Here is a 22,095-nt window from a genome sequence, read left to right on the forward strand (position 1 = left end):
AGCACAGACCTCCACCAAGAAGGGACACTTCCTACCAACAGGACTTTCAAACACCTCTCCCTGTGTAGTAGTATTGCAATGTAGCAAGAGAAGAGGGAAAATAAAATAGAGGGAAAAACCAGGTTCAAGATGAAAAATAAATCAGTAACAGACATTTTGGTTTGGAAGAGGCAAATTGCCCTCTAAGCCAACTGATAAAGAAAAGTCTTAGTATCCGAAACAAACTGAGGGGAACCATGTCTAGATAAGGAAGCTGGGATGGAGCCTGAGAGCCAGCACCAAATAGTAGCGACGGCCCCAAAATAAGGGAGAAAGCGGTTTCAAGTCAGAGTGTGCAGCAAGAATGGCATGGAAAAGAGAATAAAATCAACAGGGTTGGGACACACTAGTAAAAGATGTCTTTAAAGTTCTTTGAAGAGGAACAATAAGGACTCACTATATATTCCTAATTGTTTCCACTTAGGGATGCACAGATATGTAAGCTGTGTAAGAAAACGTAGAGTAAATTTTATATATTTTTCATTCCAGAGAGTATTAAATCATCTCAACATATCTTTAATAAGTACTTCACCTTGGGCAAATGGACTTTCTAGCCTCAGTTTTCTTCTCTTTGAAATGGAATAATGTCACCCTATTTGAATTATTATAAGGACTGAATCAGTGTTTGTCAATTCTTATCACAGCAGTATCTGCCACATGGTGAGCACTCAATAAATTGCTACTATTTTTATTTGATTATTAAATCATCTTCATAAGTGCCCAGTGAAAGAATCATTTCCAGTGTCATTCCACTGGATTGAGGGGAGCCAACATGAAGACTCTAGTAAAATCAGTTGAGTAGCACTCCTCAGAGAATGCTGCTTTAAAAAGCTTATTTCTGTCTGGATATGTTGAACATCATACTTGAACACAGAGCACGTTGAAAATCTATTATGGAAAAATCTTGATTTGGGGTATCTATGTTGTCAAAGCAGCTTGGAGCTTAACAGTGTCCAGCAACTAGAGGCCTAAAAAAGAAAAGAGGGATTTTTAGAAGCTTCTCCAAAAGCAACAGGATAAAAGCGCTATTGGCCTTGACCGCATGATGAGGGTTTTTACCAAAGGGGAAAACTTAGTCCAGTTGATCATCCAGCCTAATTGATTAATTGTGGGTCTGACCATCTGGCTGATGAATGCTGACACCCAGCAGTGATTACTGTGTAACACAAATCCGGATGTGCTCTCCCCGATGCCTCCCACAATAATGGCAACTCTGAACTTAAGGTTAGTTTATTCAGGCTGCTTGGCTCAATCTCTTCATGGAACAGTGGTTGTGGCAGGGAATATTTTACTAGACCTGGTCAAGCATTATCTTCTCTTATTTCAGTTACCCACTCCTTTCCAACTCTACGCCTACCCACTCCTGAGTCCTCTCTTGTATATAATCACTTTCCATGCAAAGCATTCCATCTGTAGTTTTCATCATACTGTCTGATTCTCTCATTTCCGGTTGCTCTATTCTGAAAAATATTTGACTGGTCTAAAAGACCTGTACTGCTATTTCAAAGAGGATCCTATTGAGACATTTTTATTGTATCTTCTTTGCTACTGGTTTACTTCACATCACTCTGTGCTTCCAAATAAAGAAAATTATTTTACCTAACTCACGGGCCTGATTAAAAGGATCACATACGGCCCAAGTTCTCCATGAGGTTAACAGAACATGAGGGTTAAAAGAAGATAATTCTTGCTTCTTAAACCTCCATCTGATCCTCAGTTAGGGTGTGCCATGGAGAAGAGATTCTCCCCATGAGGACTCTGGAGCACATTTCACTGCTAGAGAAAGTCAGGCTTATGTAAATAACAGGGATCAACAGCAACGCCACCCACAAACCAATATACACCTGGAGATAACCTGTATGCTGGAGAATTCTCTAAGCAAATCAAATCTGAATGCATAAATATAAACCCTGGGGAATTACAACCAAATTATTTGATTATTTTTGGGGGAAGGCACGGGAGAGTAAACTGATAAAATATGTTGCACAAGCTTGACCAGCAACCCATAATGAAGGAGAATCCTCCATCTCACCTCTCCTTTCCCCTGACTGATTTCCATCTCAAGATTCACCATTTTTCTTGCTCCCCACATAAGCTGAATTCTTCTATGTTCCAGGCTGGGTTAGTGTTAATTTTCAGTAGAGGATGGCAGCAGCATGCCGAATGACAGAGTTCCAGACTGGGAGTTGGGAAATGCTTTTGGCCTGACTGTCAGTAAACAACTATGTGTCTAGGGCAAGTCAAGTCCCTTAACTCCCCATGTCTCAGTCTCTTCATTGAAAAATGATAGGGTAGGACCGCATGAGCTCCATAGTCTGTGCCAACACCAAGATTCTATGGTTCTATAGCTCATTTCCTTTTTCTCTCTGGCATCCACTGCTCAACAACTCTGTGTATAGTCATTTCTCTGTTCTCAGTTACGGAGGGAAAAATATCTCCATTTACTCCCCGGTATTTGGTATTTGTAACCTCTCTCTCGTTTTTTGATACTAGATATTTTGAGTCATAAACATGAACATATCCAGATAGATGCTTTAACTTTGAAGGCATTTAAGGAGAATAGCTTTCCCATGTAGAGTATTCAGTGTAGCTCGGCATGGAGGAAGCCAGCCATCCAAAAGTGGAGCAGAGGGGCCAATTCACAAATGAGAGGAAGCTTTTCATAATAAGAGTCTCCAGACTCTTCAGTTTAGAGAAAGCTCAAATGCTACCAAATTCCAGCTACTTTTCCACTCAATCCCAGACACCATCACAGACACTTAGGACTACAAATTTGAGGACCAGCTCTGGCAGGGATGCAGTTCTTATTTCACCTCCACCACGGATTGCCAAGTAGGATTTAGGATGGCATGGTAATAAGAGCCAAGAGGACAATCTGTCATTTATTTTCCTCCAAACTTTTCGAAATTCCCCATTTGGGCTCTGTTTCCCAGTTTTAATTTGGTAACTGCCATTTTTCAGCATTTCTTTTAACAGGTTACTAATAATTTCTGATACAGGATCTCATATTTCATTTTGTGCTGCTAGAACTGCTGTTAATATTTCATCTGCCTTCAATTCAGCTCTGAATAAAGGCTGCTGGGTTTTTGATACACTGTTAACACTTTGGTTCTGGGCATTTGATCACCAGAGTTCCCCACTTTGTCCATATCTTGTTAGGTAGGAGTAATCGACTGCCTGTCTCGGAAATAGGTCAGGGTGTGCTATACATCCTAGGGATAGTTCAGAGTTTCTTTTTCTGGATCTTTGATGAAAACAACAAGAACAAGTATTCTGTGTTTGTTCTGCCAGGTAACTTGCTATTTGCTTCAGTGGTAGTGTTCTGGAAGCAGAGTGCAGTGGCTCACAGGCAGACCTAGGTTCCAATTCTGGCTCTGAAACGTACCACACGTACTGAGTGAGGCCAGTTCCTTAACCTTCTGGGGCCTGTTTTTCCATTCGTAAAACACAGATAATAACAGCATCTCCCTCTATTGCTATGAGGATTCACCAAATTAACGTAAGGTGCTGAGGAGTTTCTGAGTTCTCAGTAAATGATGGGTATCATATTACCCTAGCATTGAGAATCTACAAATCCACATTATAGTGCTATTATTTTGCAACAGCTTTTCAAGGCCCACAAATTACTTTTGAGTCGAGACTTTTGTTGTTTGCTTTGCTATAGTTTAGATTTTAAAAAACGCTCAGTGAAACCAAGTAAAATATTTAAAAATTGGTCCTTAAAGTCATATATTCAGTTAAAAACAGTATATAGCATCATATTATTATGTCACCTTTCAATCTAGCATCAAATTCTCACAACTTTTTGTTCATCTAACAGCCAGACCTAGATAAGACACGTTGTGCCACTGCTAATTAATTCCATAAAGAGAAGACTTATCATATTTGCTTTCCCCTACTCCCAAAGAATACAGATTATTTTAATATTGTTCAGTTATGTATCAGTCAGGGTCCATCAGGAGAGAGAAACCACGCACCAATTTGAACAGGAAAAGTTTAATATAAAGAATTATTAACTGTAACAGGGGATTGAAGTAATGAGGGAGTAGCTAGTAAGAAGTAAAGAGAATTCTAAATTGTGTAAGAATAGGCAAATAGAAGGAGCAAGTGCTACTTGTAGGGCTGAGACAGAGTGCCCAGGGAAGAGGCCCCTCCACCCTTGGATGGGGATCCAGATCATTGAGGACCAGGCACAGCCACTGAGGGAGTGAACGGCAGAGAAATTGCTGGGCAGCTGTATCAGAACTTGCGGGAGATCTGTATTCTAGGGTGCCAGGAAAGCTGTTCACAGGGAGGTGTCTCATCCGAGGCATGCTGCTACATAAACCACCCAGTGTGTGTATGTGTGTGTCTATGTGTGTGGGTGTGTGGTGCATGCCTGCGTGCGTGGTGGGTGCTGGAGAAAGCGGCTGGCCCCAGGCACTGGAGAAGCTACCAAGGCATGTGCGTGCTGCAGGAGCCAGGCCCTGGAGAAACCACGCACACTGCAGGCGCCTGCCAAAAGAGTACATGGTAACCAGGAAAAAACCCCCCTCCTCCTGTAACGTCTCTCCAAACACTCCACTGACAAAGTACACTCACACCAGCCAGGAAAGGGAAAATATTTAAAGGACCCAGACACATTTTTGTAGAGAAGGCAAGGAAGGGCAAATTAGGATTTGACAGGCAACACATTGATAATTGGCACAGTTACCATTATTTGCTCACACACTTTATGAAATAACTCTCTTTGGAGATTACAATCTAGTGTTCTCAACTTACTAGACTACTGTTCATCTTTATTAATAAATTGACTCTCTGCATAGCTAAATAAATAGTCAGAATTAAGGAAAATAAGATTCTTTTAAATAAAAGTAGCAATACTGGTATTTGTATAAGAATGTTTTCCCCAAAGTGCTGCCAACATGTTTTAATTGTTTAAAATTTACAAATTACCCAGAAAATGTGCACAGAAATACTAAACTATTGATGTCAATTTATGCATCAGTGATCCCAGTCCAGATTTCAACTAAGTGGATAATCAGGAGAGTCATTGCAAGCAATCCATAGCTTCAAGAGGTAAAAATCGCCCCAGTAATCATTTTTCCTTTTTCTCTCCTTTTTTTTAATTAAATCTAGAACCCATGTTTTGCTGTTCTATGACTCATTTTGGGGAGGCTGTTAATTCCAGTTGCTATTTTTCAGAAAAATATATCATATATTACTAGAGAATCTTTCCTATGCTCCCTATCCTATATTGTTCTACCCTCAATATTAAATAGACAAGCATCAGTAAATGACCAACTTGGTGCATTCCTCAAGGTATATGGTGACATTGTTAGAATTGGTTTTACATATCGATGGGGAGGGAGATGCCAAAATATCGCCTGTGTTTTTGCTCAATTCCTTTAAGAAGGGGACAGAAACTTTTACTCTATAATTAGAGGTGGGGTTTTAAAACACAAACCCTTGACACTACAAAAGGTGGTGGTGAGAGGCTGAGAGCACAGAGAGAAACTGAATGAGAAGGTCCTGTGGAAGGAAGTCCTGTGAGGCTAAGACCCCGAAGCCCCCATCTCACCCGTGCATCTGTTTTTACCTATGCCTGGCCATGAGCAGCACTGACTGTCCTCGCTATTATGGAAGGGGTCTACCTGTTTCCTTACAGTTGTGTTTTCTGAAAACCAGTGTTATTAGCAAGCAAGGCAAGCCTTGTAGGGCTGTCTCACAACCATACCGTAGGCATCCTTGCCAGCTGCGGCACTTGTCTTTAGGATTTACTTTTGTTTGTGTTGTGTCTAAGGACTGAGGATGAACCTAATGATTCTACCTACATTTGATCCCCACCTTGCCAACAAACACATACACACACTGCTCCCTTGGCATTGCTGAGTCCAAAAGGAGATGATGACAAAGGAGTGTCATAAGTCCACAGAATCAGGCAGGCAAGTCCGTTTTATTTTAGTCTGCCCTTCTGTTCAGCTGGCTTTTCTGCTCTGACCCACTATACTTACCCTGTCGGCTGCTCTTACTAGCAACATGCCTTTTTAATCAGCCTTCCTGGGGTCTGCATTTGATTACAGCATTTGTGTTCTATTTTGATTCTTTTGTACTGTGCCCTGTGGTGTTAGCTTGAAAGGTGTTATTTATAAAATGAAATTCTATTGTATTGCCACTTGGATTCAAAGAGGACATATAATATTAATGCAGAATGTATTTAATAATATCTTGAATCTATTACATCAATTTCTTCATGAGAATGCAGTATGGGAGAGGGAGGCAAGTGGGTTGGTAACCAGGTAGTAAGACTTAAGAATCACCTGAACTTCCCTTCTCAAGCACACATGAAAGCTGGCACAAGGATTGTTCTCTTAACCTCAGGGTTTCTAGAAGGAGGAGACTGTCTTTCCTCAGCCAGACCAGTGCAGCATGCACCTGTTTAAACATACAACTGTGAAGGCTAAACAGTGTCCTAAGCCTCAGTTGCAAATCTTTTGACTAAGGAAACCATGAGATGAAAGAGGGATATGACTTTTTCACTCCCTAGGAAGACTTAGGCAAAGAAGGAAATATAGTCACCTGTTTCCAAGGGGCTGCTTGCAAGATTTGTAAAAAGAAGTAAATTTCCTATGTTCCTGACTCTTCTCAAAGGCAGGCTAAGAAAATTCCAGCTATATACTAAGAACCAAGGCAGAGTTTCCAGGGGGGCATGTTCAGAATGTTCTCACCTACTGAAAGTGCAGGTTTCTTTACGGCTGCTGGGCCTCTAGTCAATGTTTATGGATTAGATTGATGGAGGAGTCCCCAACTTTTCTTCACTTCTAGTTTAATGCAAACCAAAGACTGTAACGTTATATCACTGTATCACAGCTTGCACATCACATCTGTTGCTGCACACATTCCATTCTTCCCCTACATTTCTTTTTCCTGTTGATAGGTCTGAAATCATCAATGACTCAGCCGCTGTTTGGGAATAAGGAAGGGTCAGGTGTAGAAGCTGGTTTAGCAATCAGGCTCTGCAGAACTTGCTAGAAGAAACTGTCACACACAAAGGGAGCTGGCTGAGTAGTTCTGGAGAGTGCCTAGATTGCCACCTGTTCTCGCTCACTGGATCGTTATTAACTCCAGAAAACTCAGGGTCCAGTTTTCTAATCACTAAATTATAGTGATTAAAAGTGGGAATATTATATTAATATTAATATACAACATATTATATTATATATTCCCACTTTAGTGGGAATAACTATATTTATCCTTTTCTACATGCACTAGGCTTCTTTAGGGATGAATGAGATAAGGGTTCTGGAATGCTCTGAATTCTTTGCAATGAAGGTAGGATACAAATGCACAATATTACTAAAATGATAGTTCAGACTCCTCTTTTGATTCTCTAAATCCATATGAGAAACACTAACAAATGAACGAATTTCCACCCTTCTGGGAATAAATCATATACCCTCATTCATAAACGACATCCCAAACATAAGAAGCTAAGATGTGTTGGGAAACACACATCTCAATCTTGAATGCATCAAATTATAAACTACTTGCATAAAAAGATCACATTATTCATCTCTGCAACCATCCAGGTCCTCCCATATTGATTTGCACTAAGTATTCCATTAACATTTGTTGAATTGAACTGAAAAATGAGAGCATACAATTTTAGAGTGGAAAGTAGCTAGAGATCGTGTAAGGCCAGTTACCCCATTTTGCAGATGATAAAACTGATGCCCAGATAAATTAAGTAATTTATCCAGGTGCTATATTAATAACGTTACAAGTCTTTTGAGGAGTTGTTAAAATCTGCCACTGAAAATATATCCCTCAATCAATTAAAACAAAACAGATGTTCTTTTGTCAAAATAAGAAGTACTCTTCAGCTCAAATAATCTGAAGTATTCTAATCCAACCAGGGAGGCTGAAGCCTAAAGAAAGAAGTAAACCTCACTAAATGTCTACAGACCATACGAGTGCTAGAAATGCCAAGTCACGGAGGTTGCACATTTCTACACTGTGCCTATCCCCCAGTCCACTGGCATATTTTTCAGGTAAAATTAAGGTCGTGAAAACAAAAAGTAATGTCAAATCTTTGAAATTATGTGGGATTCATGGAAGCGCAATTCAAAAATGAAATTACTTTCATTTATTATTTCAGTCCACTATTAAGCCATATCGTTGACTGTAAGACAAATTTAAATTCTAGGGTTCAGGAAACAAAACAGGACAAGACACTTTATCCTTTGTTGAATAAAAAATAAGCAGGCCTATAGTGAGAAACACAATTTCCCTTTAGTGGAAGTTACTTGTGTGGTATTTGCAGAAACAAGTGTGTTTGACTCTTGGCTGCGTCATCTGGTCAAATCAGTACCAGAACAATAAAAGCCAGTGAAACTAGCCTTTCGACTGACCTGATTGTTTTTTTGGACAGTATTAATTCTTTTTTCCTATCCTTAACTTAAATCAATTAAGACATTTAAATTCTTGATTAGAATGTAAACAATTTGTAGTCAAAGTTATTTTAATAATCTAAAAATTGCAGCAGAGTGACTGGCATAGAAACTAAAGAAATGTAAAATTTCAATTACTGTAAAGTAGGAATCAAGGAATCTCCAATGCACTACCCTTCACGTTGGAAATCCCTGAAGATCACAGAGAACAGAACATGGGGAAAAGGGGAGCAAGTGACAGTATCAGGCTTGGTGCTTCTAATAGTTGGAGGGCCTGTTGGAGACCATTGTTTGTGTATTACCAAAACTTGATTCCAGAAACACAAATGAGTTTTCAAAGGTCAAGTTCAAATCATCAACCTAGTATTTCAGCCTCCATTTCTTGCTCTACATTGTTTAGGCATCCCAGGTTCCAGTCCTTCCCAACGAATATTCTGGAGGGTAGCCGGACTATATTAGCATTTCTCTTTATCCTGGTATTGCCAAGGGAGCTCTAAATTTTAAATTTTCTGTTCTATGCTCCGCATGATTTGTGAACTCATGTCTGGACCTTTGCATTGGAATATTATGCATTCATTTACTATGATTCAATAAGCATCTACTATGTGTGAGACACTAGGAAAATAAATAGGAATAGGCTTTACTTCCTGCCTTCAAAACATTAAGGAATTCACAACATAGTGGCTATTCCCATGTACAGCGTATATGTGCCTGCTTCTAAGCTTTTGTTCTTTTCTTAGCTGGAGTATCCTATCCTATCACTGTTCTTTTATCAATGTGATTGCTTTAGTTATCTTGTAGTCCAGCTTATGTTCTACTTCTGCTATAAATCATTTTCTAGTTTTTGTAGTCCACGTTAATTTTCTTTTTTTTTCTTTTGACTAGTACAGCTAGCGCAGACACTATTGCCTGCCCAATATCCATTCCTCCAATTCTTCCCAGCTAGATCCCTATTTTGTTCAGAGCGGCAATGTGCTCAGTCCTGGATGATGAGTTATGATAGTTTGAAGCCAATTATGACAAATCTGTTCCCTGATTTCCTTGCCTCCCTAGCAACCAAGGGTGGCCTTGGGACCCAGTTCTAGTCAATAAGATCTATGTGGCAATCTGCTCAAGAGGCTGTTTTCTGAGAAAGCTTTTTCTTTTCTGATAAAAGTAGAAGTGCAAAGTGATCCTTCTGCTTCCCTCTTCTTTCCTCTTTGAACATGGACATGATGTTTGGAGTTACAGCAGCTATTTTGTGATCACAAAGCAACAAGCATGAAAAAAAGGCCAATAGAATCCCAGAGATGTTGGCCGTGACTTTATCACACACCGGCAACTCCCTACCTCTGGACTTGTTACGTGAGAAAGACAATTCCCTATTTGTTTAAGCCACTCAAGTCAGGATTTCTGCTACTGAACACATTGCTAACCAAGAAATAGCATTCCTAATTTGAATTATCCAAACTATTCTTCCTAACTAGATGGCAAACATTGGTCACATTCTTGGCACTTAATAAATAAATATTCATTTGCTTCATATCTTGATTATGTATACTAGACATTCAATATATGTAATGAAATTCCCAGTCTGAAACAAGGGGAAAATTGTATTAGGACAAGAAAAGAGGATTAAACCAGGCCAAGTAAGAAAAATTTGAGTCTAAAATAAGAAGTTCTATGACAAGAATTTGTTACAATCTAGTTTACTTATTAATACAATAAAAGCAAACTTTTAAAAGTTTTCCAAAATTAGTAAAACATATCTTCAGTAAGAAATAAGACGTTAGAATAAGCCCCGAAGGGATGGATGTTTTAAAGAAGAGATTACATAAACAAGATTCCTATTAAATATACAGAAGGAAACGCTACGCACTTCCAGCTCTCTTAATAACTGAGGAACCAGCACTTGTCAAAAATCACCAGCAACAAGACATTTTCTCTGTCCCTTAGGTAGAATGACTGTGACTCACCCAAATGCTCCAGCCTCCTTAGCATGCTAATTAGCTTCCAAAAATCTTTCACCTGAGGTTTGAACCCCTGAGTGAGGAAACTATTATAGCATTCGCTTTTGGAGAAAAGACTACATAAATCGGGATAGAAGCTATTTTCAAGGCTTCCAAATATTACAAGCAATGGGGAACTGTTGAGGAGAGAAATAAGTAGCTTTGGGTCGTTTTAGGTTAGCGACCTTAAATATAAGGTGTGATTTAATCAGAAGCCAGAGTAATCATGGCAGGAGGTGGGGAAAAAGACTCAGAGCTGCCTGGAGTTGGGGAGACTTCGGCGGCAGCTTCCGGCTGCAGCTAAAACGGCAGCTTTCTCTCAGAGGCACCACAAACAAAGGGCTGCATTATGTAACGCATCTTGTCTTCCTTTGTGAACTCTTCCACAACAAAGTTTCATTAGTTTCCCCCCCCCCCCCCCCCCCGCTAGACATTTTACCACTTCTAGGCTGCAACTTCTTGTCCAGAAGGGAAACTTTCTATCTCAAATAAAAATTTAAATTGCAAGAAAACGGTCTTGTTTTTCAGGAACCAAATCAAATACTTTGAACTTTACACTGAGTGGGGAAATACCTCTTAAGCTAGATGGACAAAAATAACCTCGTTTGAAGAATTTCTGAATAATTCAGCAACAGTTAGCAATAATTATCAGACTCTCTCTCTCGATCTATCATTTTCTGGTGGTGTTTCTCTATCAAAGTGTATCAATCTTCTAGAGGGTCACCTTTCAATACATTTTATAGGCAAAATTTGGAAGACAGCATGTTGCATGTACCGTACATAGCACTACATTCTGAGGAACAGTATCTTTCTTCAAAATAAAATGTATTTTTGTGCCTGTTACAAGGATATTCTAAGATTAAATACAGTCCTATGCTATCAAATTTGGCTTTGATGGGTAAAAGTCTGTTTTTTATCTCTTTAATTTTTCATCAATTGCTGACTTAAGAGCCTTCCATTATGTAATATTATTTTGATCAGCTGTAAAAATAATTTAACTGCTGAATAGATTTTCCTTTTTAACATTCCAAATGTTGGCTTAAGATTTGTCACTTAGACCCTTAGAAAGTGACTAAGGTTTACTGGACAATATTGCATGGAACATGTCTTTTGGTCTGAGAGTGTGGGTTGTGCATAGTCAAAGTTCAGATGGGAGCGCCCAAGTAGCCAGTGGTATAAAAAAATTGGGGGTTTGAATCTCAGCAGACGACAATTTTCCTTCCGGTCTTAAATGGATGCCCCAACACTCTGTCATTTCTTGGGCAGAACGTGAGAGCGAAGCATTCTATGGTGCCTGTAGAGCCTAAGAACCAACTTCATGGGAACTGGCAATCAAGGCAAGTTACAAGTCAAATATATAGATTTTCATTCTGCTGGCCTTTTTTCATTCAAAATGCATCACTCTCAGACTGAGAATTATGTCTTATAATTTGGGTAACCATATCTCCCAGTTTACTCAGGATAATTCCAGTTCCAGTTCCAATTTTCCAGGCACAATGATTAATAGTGGCCACTTTCACTCTCAAAAGTGTCCCAGTTTAGATAATAAATTATGAGGTTATCCTAAATATAAGCTTTAAAAAAGTTATTTATAACACCATTTACAGTGATAATCATTCTCTTTAGGACAAATTAAAATAGTCGCTATTGGTCAACTTCTATAAAGAGAAAGAGATAAACTAAAACTGTATTACTTTTATCTCAAACCAGAGAGCTCTTGCCATCTAAAAGTTTATTTTAAGATGAGAATAATTTTAGAAAATCAGATTTCTATAAATTATTTACGATTCCTAATTTTAGGTAGTCTTGGGTTTTTTTTTTTAGCCCTATTTCATACAAGGAGACATATCTGCCCTTAAAATTTGTTGTAATGAAAAAAGCACGAGATCTGAAATGAAATTCTTTAAATCTTGGATTTGAATCCTAATTCAACTATTTGCTCAGTTGGCAACTTCAAATAATCTCTGTGAACATCATTATTAACCCCTCCTAAACTGTCTTTAAGGATATTTGAAAAACCAGAAGTGAAAGAGCTATACATAATGTAAAAAGCGAACATAATTTCAACATATTTACTATTATTTCTTTTTATATTAAAGACAGCTTTCCCCTTTTTCACTCCTAGGACACTTGTATGGACTGCAGAAAAATTGCCCATAGCAGCTAAGATGGAGCCACACGTGTGGGAGCAGGGATCTTCCACTAGAATCTCCTGCTGACAAGCTCCATCACATTTCTGGGTGACACCTGTGCAAGGACATTGATGGCCCACAAAGATCAAAGAAGAAAGATTATGGACCTTGTGCACTGAGGCCAGAGAATGAAAGGTTGAAATTGAAAGTACACAACTCTGATCAAAAGTTTTGTTAGTGATTTCACAAGTTCCTGATATAGATAATCTGTCCTCAAAAGGAAAGAGAAACTTGAACTAAGAGGAGCTGAAACGGAAAGGCTAGTTTGTGGAGCAGAAAGAATTTTCTCTTTAAATTTTTAAGAGATTACTGGATCCCTACAGATATATTCCTCTTTATTCTTGTTGATGTTCTCCTCTTTCTTCTCTGAAATTCTAAATTCTTTGGCCCAGAAAAAAACATGGGCATTAAAACTTACTTCTCTTAATCTATCTGACATCACAATTATATGGAAAGTGTTTTTAGTTTTTCATCTATATGAATGTAAACAAGTGATTTTTATTTTTTAAAAAGTCTTGACATGTCTTGTTTAAAAGGCATTTCTTTAGAGCTTTTAATAATTGTAGGAAAAGTTCTTATAAATTATCCTTCATCCAAATACTTAAGTAGGTAAATACACTAAATGGAGAGCTAATCCAGTAACTCATGGCATTTTTGTCTGTTTTAAATTGACTACTCTGAGAATTAGAGCTCCAGTACCTAATTCGAAGGCTCAAGATCTTTAGGTTTGTACAAGGTTCTATCAAGCAACTCTCTAACTAATGACTCTCTATTTTAAATATACTCTGCTTGCCAACGAGGTCACATAAAAAGAGGAGTGAATGGCAAGAGGCTGTAGAGGAAAAAGGAATGCCAACAAGACTGTACTTAGTATCCCCGGGCTGAAAAAGAGCGCTAGAAATCATCCCCCATCCCTTGGGAGAAAAATCTCTCTCACACATTCCATCTATTAGAAGTTCATTTGTGTTTAACAAGCCCCACTTTTAAAATGCAAATCTGCCTTGTGAACCTGTAAACCACCTTCACACCTTATTGTTAATTACTTTGATGTTCTAGAATTTGATCAGCACTTAAATTGATATTGGCAATCTAGGAATGAACAAATAGCTCAGGGTGGAAAAGGGGAAATTTTGGTGGAGGTGGTAGTGAACGGATCTCGTCTGTGGGCAAGAGAGCATCTTGAGATTGTGCAGTTTTGTCTAGGAGAGTGACAGCTGCTCAGGGACCACAAAATGAGCACTTTTCTTGATTGCCAATGTCTGGCTGAGATCAGAATAGGGCCGGAAGCCTGCAAACTTCAAGTTTTAAATAATTCGTCATAGCAAGTTGAGTTTAGCCTTTCTTGGAAACCTTTCTAGCTAATTCTTACTGTCTCCATAAGCTGGCAACCTTGGATTCTAAGATTCATCTAGTCCAACCTCCCAGGTTTGATACTCAACTGATAAATGAACTCCAGAACAAAGTGAATGTGGTTCAGTCCTTTTTCATCGTCTCACTAGTCGTTCACCTCTTTGGAGACTATGGTAGGTAATCCTAGAACACACCGTAAGCCATTTTGGAAGAATATAGGATGATATATTATGTCTATATCTGTTTTAGCAAGTGCCCCTTGATCCGGTAGAAAAGGTTTCAAAATTTGAATTAGACTTCAGTTGACTTAAGCTACAAGTCTTAGCTAGACAGAAATTGAAGGAAAAAATATTTTATGACATTTTATAACATTATTAGTCATCTCTCCTTTTATATGAAAGATAATTATACTAAAATCTTCACTGTTAAGAAAAGGGGTCAACTTTCCCGCCAAAATGGCTAATTTTAGTTTTTATGTGGTTGGATACATTTGTAAACTATTACACAAAAACATATGGTTGGAACATGCTTATTCCTTCATGAGTGTTCCTCTTTTGAGGTTGCAAAATTTTCCTTACTTGTTCCATGTGCTATTTTGTTGTGCTGATGGCTTCTTGTTCTAAATAATTTTCTTCCTTTTCCATTGTTAATGAAATGAATTCTAATAAGGAACAAAAGAAACCCTCTAATGAAAATCCCTGTCTTAGAGATGTGGGCTGGGAGCTGATATAGGACACAGGGGACAGCAAACATTGTGTTGCACATTCTTCAATCAATTGATCCCATTGTGCTTTATTCACCTGAATGCATTTTGACAAGTCGTGAAGCAATAGTGGGAAAGGGATTATTTGTGTGGTTAATTTTCAGTTACTTATAAAGTACTAGACAAGTTTTTCTTATTAATAAACATAAATCTACACACTTTTATCTTCCATCAGATCAATGAACCACCATTTTAAAATATCTCACCCATAGAGAGGAATGAAAAATCCCAGCAGTATTAAAGTTTCACAAAGCTTGACCTTGGAATTTTGGTATATGATTCTCAGTTGATCTTTGAGTGTAACAGTCAACTATTAGGCTGGCATGGTTGAGGTGCAGTTCTTTCAAACAGAAGGGTGTTGTAGAACAACTGAGAATCCTTCCAACTACTTAATTTTATTTCTTACTTTATATTCTGCCCTCACCTTTCCTTATAACACTCTTCTTCCTTTTCCTACATATTTTCACTCCCATACCTTCCCAATTCTGCTTGACAGTGAGACCCTATTGTTTTGGCATATATAATTCTCTATAAATACTTGTTGAATGCACGAAAAGCCATCTGGACAAATATTATAAAGTGAACCATAGAAAAAATCTTTAATTAAGCAAATTAATAAATCTACAGCTTTGGGAAAAAAATCCATGATAGTAAAAAAGTGATTAATAGTTCCAAGTATATTTAGGAAGGATGAGGCCTAGAAGGTTAAAAATGAGAAATTATAGAATCAGAAAAGAAAACAATGTTACAGCTGAACACAATTGAAAGCACATGCAGAAGAAAGCTAATATATTGTTTATGAAAAAATTAAACGGAAAGACTGAAATCAGAATGTTAGTTGGTATTATTATATCAAAAGCCAGAAAGTTATTTCTTTCTGCTCCAACTCTAGAGAGAACAAATACTCCAATGCCACTAAGAGCAGAAGAGGGAGAAATGTTTAGAATTTAAGAGTTATAGCAGATAAAAGAGCTAGACGTTCAAGGTAAGCCAGATTGGTTTGTGTGGTAACCAGCTTCCAGGATGACTCCCTAGGATCCCTGCCTCCTGGTGTTCACCCCCTCGTATAGTCCTGCCTACAGTGTATCCGGGTTGGTCTGTGTGACCAATGCAACATGGTAAAAGTGATGGTGTGTGACTTAGTGCTAGGTCAGAAAGGCCATTCTACTTCTCCTTACTCTCTTCAATCACTCACTCTGGGGAAGCCAGCCCCTACGCCCTGAGGGCAGTCAAACAGCCCTATGGAAAGGTCCACATGGCAAGGAACTGAGACCATCAGTCAACACCGACTTATGAGCCATGTGAGTGAGCCACCTTGGAAGTGATCCCCCAGCTCAAGTCAAGCCTTCGGATGACTGCAACCCCTGCTGACATCTTGACGGCAATATCATGAAAGATCTGAAACCAGAACTACCCCACTAAGCTGCTCCTGAATTCCTGATCATGAGCGATTCCTGAGAGATAATACATGCTTACTGTTTTAAGTCAATAGGTTTTGAGGTAACTTTTTTTTTTGTAACAATAGAAAACTAATGCAGTGATTGTGGCTTTTTTTGTGTACCTCAAGTGCACAGAACCAGATTAATCATAATCCTTGGAACATGATGCATACTCATTATTTGTCCATGCTTGGCCTAATTTTATTCACATAGTTATTTTTTAATGAATTAATAAACCATCAAACTAAGTTCCTGAAAGAAGAGCTAGGAACTTTATAATAACCTACATCTATCCATACAGTTTACCCCATCTTACGTTCTTGCCTCTTCTACCTAAAAGAACCATTATCCTGATTCTAATGTTTATCATTTCTTTGTTTTCCTTTTCATGTAGTTTTATCACATCTATAGGTATTCTTAAATTTATGTGTCTGTATATACATATATGTGTATGTGTGTGTATATATATATGCAATATGTATGTATTCTGGTTGCTTTTAACTTTACAACATGCTATTATGCTCTATATAATATTTTCAGATTTAATTAGTTTCACTTAATATGATATTGTTAAGGTTTATCCATGTTGTTGCGTATCATTGCAGTTCATTCATTTTGTGTCTAATTATTGATGCTGTCAAGATGGTCAGTAAGACAGAGAAACAGGACTAACAAGCCCTCACATCACAGAATTATTTAGTTGTGGGTAGGAAGGATAAAGCATATTTAGGATATAATTTAAATGAATTCACTAGCTCTAGAAATGAAAAAACAAACAGAAAATTAGTTTAGAAATTTAAAAAAATTTCTTTTCCTATGGATAATGAATATTCAATAGCATATTATAGTAAACCACATACATTTACTGTTGATATAATACAGTTTGTTATACACACACACACACACAAACTATGGGCCCCACAGATATCAGCTGAAGTGAATATTACAAAGCTCAAAGACCAAGGAAAATATAGTAAGAGTTGCCTATATAAAAATAAAATGTTAGTGTTCTAAAGGATTCATTGTGGGGCACTATATTGGTGAGCAAATACCAAAGATCATCTATTCTTTTCTTTAAGAATGCATATATCCATTTTTATGTAAATAATATTTATGTACAAAAATTTTCTTTACTACCGACTGTTCTCAAACACAAGTACATTATCAAAGAATTCCTGTATATGATTACTTAATATCCACTTCAAACCTTTATGAATACCATTTAAAGCATTACTTACAAATCTAATGAATTTTATAGCCAAATGGTGAAGATCCCTCAACCTCACCTCTCCCCCTCTTCCCAATCACTCAAGGATTATATGTCTTTGTCTTGATGGCACTATCCGGAAACTGGCCTCATTTGTTAATTCCAGAAATGTTTCAACTATATTTGTTTCAGCCAGCTGTTTCCTGATATCCTTCTGGCTGGCATCGGTTTACAATGGACAGTATTGTTGAATGTAAAAGTCATCTTATTGTAATATTATTATTAGTTCCCCTACATTCCCCACCCTCCTCCCTCCACCAGCACCTCAAAGAGGGATGTTGAGTCATGGAGATTTAACATGACTCCTTGAGCTAACAGACTTATAGTACAAACACACTTTTGGTATCAAGTGGCCAAATTAATTTGATCCATTAAATTGGTATTTATTTGACCATTTGGATCTACCAAATAGACACAAACACTTCTCTGACGACACAATTACAAAGAATGTGTGTGAAAACTATAAAGTAGGAGATATTTCATTCTTAGTCCTTCAGTAAACAGATTATGTAGCTTTGAGGAATAGAAGGAAAAGAAATACTGATGAAATAGAGCCCTCAACTATGGCATAAAGTCCAAAGCATGGAGCAGGTCAGAAAAGAATGCAAAGGATTAGCAGAATTAATGAAGGTGATCAGAAATACTGACAGAGGACAGTCATCTTTTTATCCTTAGTCATTTTCCCAAGGCCCTTTATCAAAAATAGGGCATAACCATTTTAGGAATAAATTTTTCTCAAATTTCTCAGTTTTCAAAAAACCTGCACGCAAGAGAGAAAGACTATATGAAAAGCAGCTAAGTGGGAGAACAATAGGAGTCTATGGGCCAAAAAGGAGGGTCCCCCAGCCAGCCTTTATCTTGATGTCCTCTCTCAGTAGGATTATGGCGGATGGAAGAAGTTTGGAAAATGTCTACGTGGGAATCAAGAAAAGTGGAAGCTCTAGTTTAAAGAGAATGCAAGGTATATTTTTTTCTCGCTGGTACTAGTGTTTGTATTTGGAGAAGGAGTCTACTTCCTTCTAGTGAAAACTTCTCCTTCCTCATGAAAACTCCATTCAGAACGTTTGCCAGTCAAGGCAACAGACTACAGGCAGTGGCAATGGGAAAGAGTTTAAGTTTAAGATTTGCTTTGGAGCTTGTATTGATAAAATGTGGTGAAAGCAAGCTATATTGCACAATAAGCCAAAAAATAGAATAATCTCTTTCTTCCAGTCTATTGCATAAAGGAGAGTTAGTTGACTTTTATATTGTAAATGTAAAGAAAACAAAAGTCTCATTCATCGTCCGGTAATGATGCCAGTCTAATTTGCTATTAAATTTCCGTTCAAACCCTCTATTTTGTTTAGTTACAAGGGATTTGATCCCCTTAAACTTTCCCAGGCAGTTTGTATGGAAGTCAGTTGCTAAGGGGATTCCTAAGGGAACCTGCAAAACATTGGAAGATAAATAACCTCAGTACAATATGCAGATTAAGTAAAGGGAAGGTTTAAGAGTTACCTTTAGAAAGGAAAAGAAAAGATTTCGAATTCTGGGCCAGAGGTGCTAGTTAATCACTGATCGGAAGGAACTTAGTCAAGGCAGCTTTACACTTCCCAAGAAGGAAGGACTTTCCATTTTCCCTCTTGGGAATAAAGGTAAAAGTCATCATCGAGAGGAAGCTGAAGGGGAAAGTTCGTCATTCCCTCTCTTACAACCTTCCTTTTCTTCTTCCCTCCACCTCTGTAGCTCTTCCTTCAGTAACTCAAAGGTAAAGGATCTAAGAATAGGAAGCCAGAGGTGGCAGCTGGGGGGTCTCAAAAGTCTAAAGTGAGGTTCAACTTCTGGGAAAAGCTTTTGGCAATTTACTTAGTTTAAGTGAAAGAAGCAATTTGATCTGTTAGGAAAAGCAGGGACTTAGGCTCAGACAGCTGTGAATTTGAACCCAAGCTCCACTAACCTATTACCAGTGTGACCTTGAGCAAGTTAGCCAACCTGTTTAAACCTCTCGGTTTAGTCATGTCTAAAATGATGATTACCTATGAAACCTGTCTTACGTATACTATGCAGGTACTTAGTAAGTACTCAGTACTTCTGTAGTATCTCTCTAAACTGGATCTGGGGTAACGAGTTAGTATCATGACATTTGTATGAGACAAAGGAAAGATATTTAATCCTGAGAGCACTCACCGTCTGCAACAATCACTGGACAATTGACCAGATGGTATTTGGTTGATATCTTTTCATTTACTAATTGATAAAATTTTTGGGTGGAAGAAAAAGGACTAATCTCTAACTTCTATCATTTAAAAAAAACCTGAGGGGCCAGCCCGGTGGTGCAGCAGTTAAGTCTGCATGTTCCCCTTCTCGGCAGCCCGGGGTTCACTGGTTGGGATCCTGGGTGCTGACATGGCACCTCTTGGCAAAAGGCATGCTGTGGTAGGCATCCCACGTATAAAGTGGAGGAAGATGGGCATGGATGTTAGCTCAGGGTCAGTCTTCCTCAGCAAAAAGAGGAGGATTGGCAGCAGTTAGCTCAGTGCTAATCTTCCTCAAAAAAAACAAAAAAAATTGAAGGTGAGAACTAAGAAAAAGAAGATATTACTAGTTTTTTTTTTCAGGAAGATTAGCCCTGAGCTAATATCTGCCGCCAATCCTCTCTCTCTCTCTTTTTTTTTTTTGCTGAGGAAGACTGGCCCTGAGCTAACATCTGTGCCCATCTTCCTCCACTCTATATGTGGGACGCCTGCCACAGCCTGGCTTGTCAAGCAGTGTGCAGGTCTGCACCTGGGATCCCAATGGGCGAATCTCAGGCTGCCCAAGTGAACCCAATAGCTGCGCCACCAGGTCAGCCCCAATACTAGATTATTTTTAAGGTTAATCTTAGAGATTTTTCACCAGCCTCTGGTGATTAGTGTTCCCACATTATAGAACATGTTCTCTACTTGTACTTTGATATGGTTGTCTATCAGAAGGGTAAAAAGATGTACTTTACATGTAAATTTTAAATAAATTTTGTGTCATGTTTTGACTAGTTATCCTACCTGTAGTATTGAATTCATTATGATATTCCTTACATTTTTGTCTGAGCACCACAGTTTAATAAAAAATTTACTAAGGAATCTATTAATTAACATAATTAATGTTTATTATTTATTACACACTAGACATTGTACTAATCACACTATTATTAGTATTTTAATATCATTAATAACTATAAACATATTATACGTAATAACAATAGGAACCATTTACTGAAGGCTTTTTGTGTACCACACTTTGCTAAGCATTTTATATACATTTTCACAGTTAATACTTTCAAAGACCTAATGCACTAAGTATCATTGGATAAATGAGGAGACATGACAATCTTTTCTTGTTAAAGGAAAACTCACCATATCGGAACAGTCTTCCAAGTAGTGATAGAACAGAATGGTAATATTTAACTTTAGAAAATGCCATTCGTAAAAGTACAGTTAATAAACTTTATTAATTTGTGCTGTATGCAATAATAAGGTTACATTACACGGCACTGAAAGGCTGCCCTCTAAAAGATAGCACTTGATCAACTGCACACAATAATCCTTTAGAACAACAGCGTAATAGAGGAACGAAATTCCATCCGAAATACAGAGAGAATTTAGAAAAACCAAACGTTTGAGCTTGACTGGAATTTGTCCCTATGTATTTCAAAGTTCACAAATACAGTAGGTGAAGATCATTGACGTTGTCAGAGGATTATCACTAAGTTTCAACCAAAAGGCAACAAATGCAAGCAATGCAGATACAGAAAGTAGTGCCTCCCAAAATAAAGTAAGGCAAACGGCATGATTTATTCCAACTCCCATCCTTTTGACTAACCATCAGGCTCAGAAATTAAATATCTAAAGATTAAAAGTAATACAGCTTTAAGCAGTTGACCAATAGGTTGCTACATAAAATGATCCTCATCACATTTGAAGTGTCTCACAGTTCAAAAATTTCACCTATGCCCATCCATTTCCTATCTCCCCAAATAATTCAATAACTTAATTACCCCACGGTTTAATCTGGCCAAGGAGCCAAGGAAGACATGTTTTTCTTTCATTGTTACTCTACCCTGGGGAAAGGAATACAATATAAACTACATGGAAAACCTTCCTTTTTTGTGTGTATGCCCACCACAATGCTTTCACTACTAACTTTCTTGCTGACTGAATACAAAATGCTGCCGTTCAATCAGATGAGTCTCCATGAAGTTAGAATCATTCAAGTGAAATTCATAAAATAAAGAAGATAAATAGACTCCAGAAATTTCAGTTCTTGAGAAGCTGACTACACACAAAAGGGTGATTAAAAGTGAAAGGTTAGTGGAAAATCTTCTGGGCTCATTTAATAAGAGAATGTGGAGTTCCATGAGAGTCTTTTCTAAAGAAAGCACTAACAGCGTTATAGAGCGACAAAACCTGAAAGGCTGCATAATGGACTTAAGTCTGCTTTGTGACTCATGGGCATACTTCATCAGGATGTACTTCCTCTTTTAGAGGGTCATGTAGGTGAACAAGCTGACAAAGTTGACAGAGAGAGAAATTCCACATGTGTCACAGGGATAACATTTATTTGATCTCAAGTTCTACACACACATAGAAAATAATTCTAAGTCAAACTTTAAT

General features: G+C 37.9%; 1 protein-coding gene across 39 annotated transcripts in view; it reads right to left on the minus strand.

The window, feature by feature from the left end:
- Nucleotides 1-22,095, minus strand: part of ZBTB20 (zinc finger and BTB domain containing 20) — a 770,050-nt gene that overhangs the window by 288,288 nt on the left and 459,667 nt on the right. The gene's annotated exons all lie outside the window — the stretch shown is intronic.

Source organism: Equus asinus, chromosome 5 (assembly GCF_041296235.1).
Source record: "Equus asinus isolate D_3611 breed Donkey chromosome 5, EquAss-T2T_v2, whole genome shotgun sequence".
Lineage (NCBI taxonomy): Eukaryota > Metazoa > Chordata > Mammalia > Perissodactyla > Equidae > Equus > Equus asinus.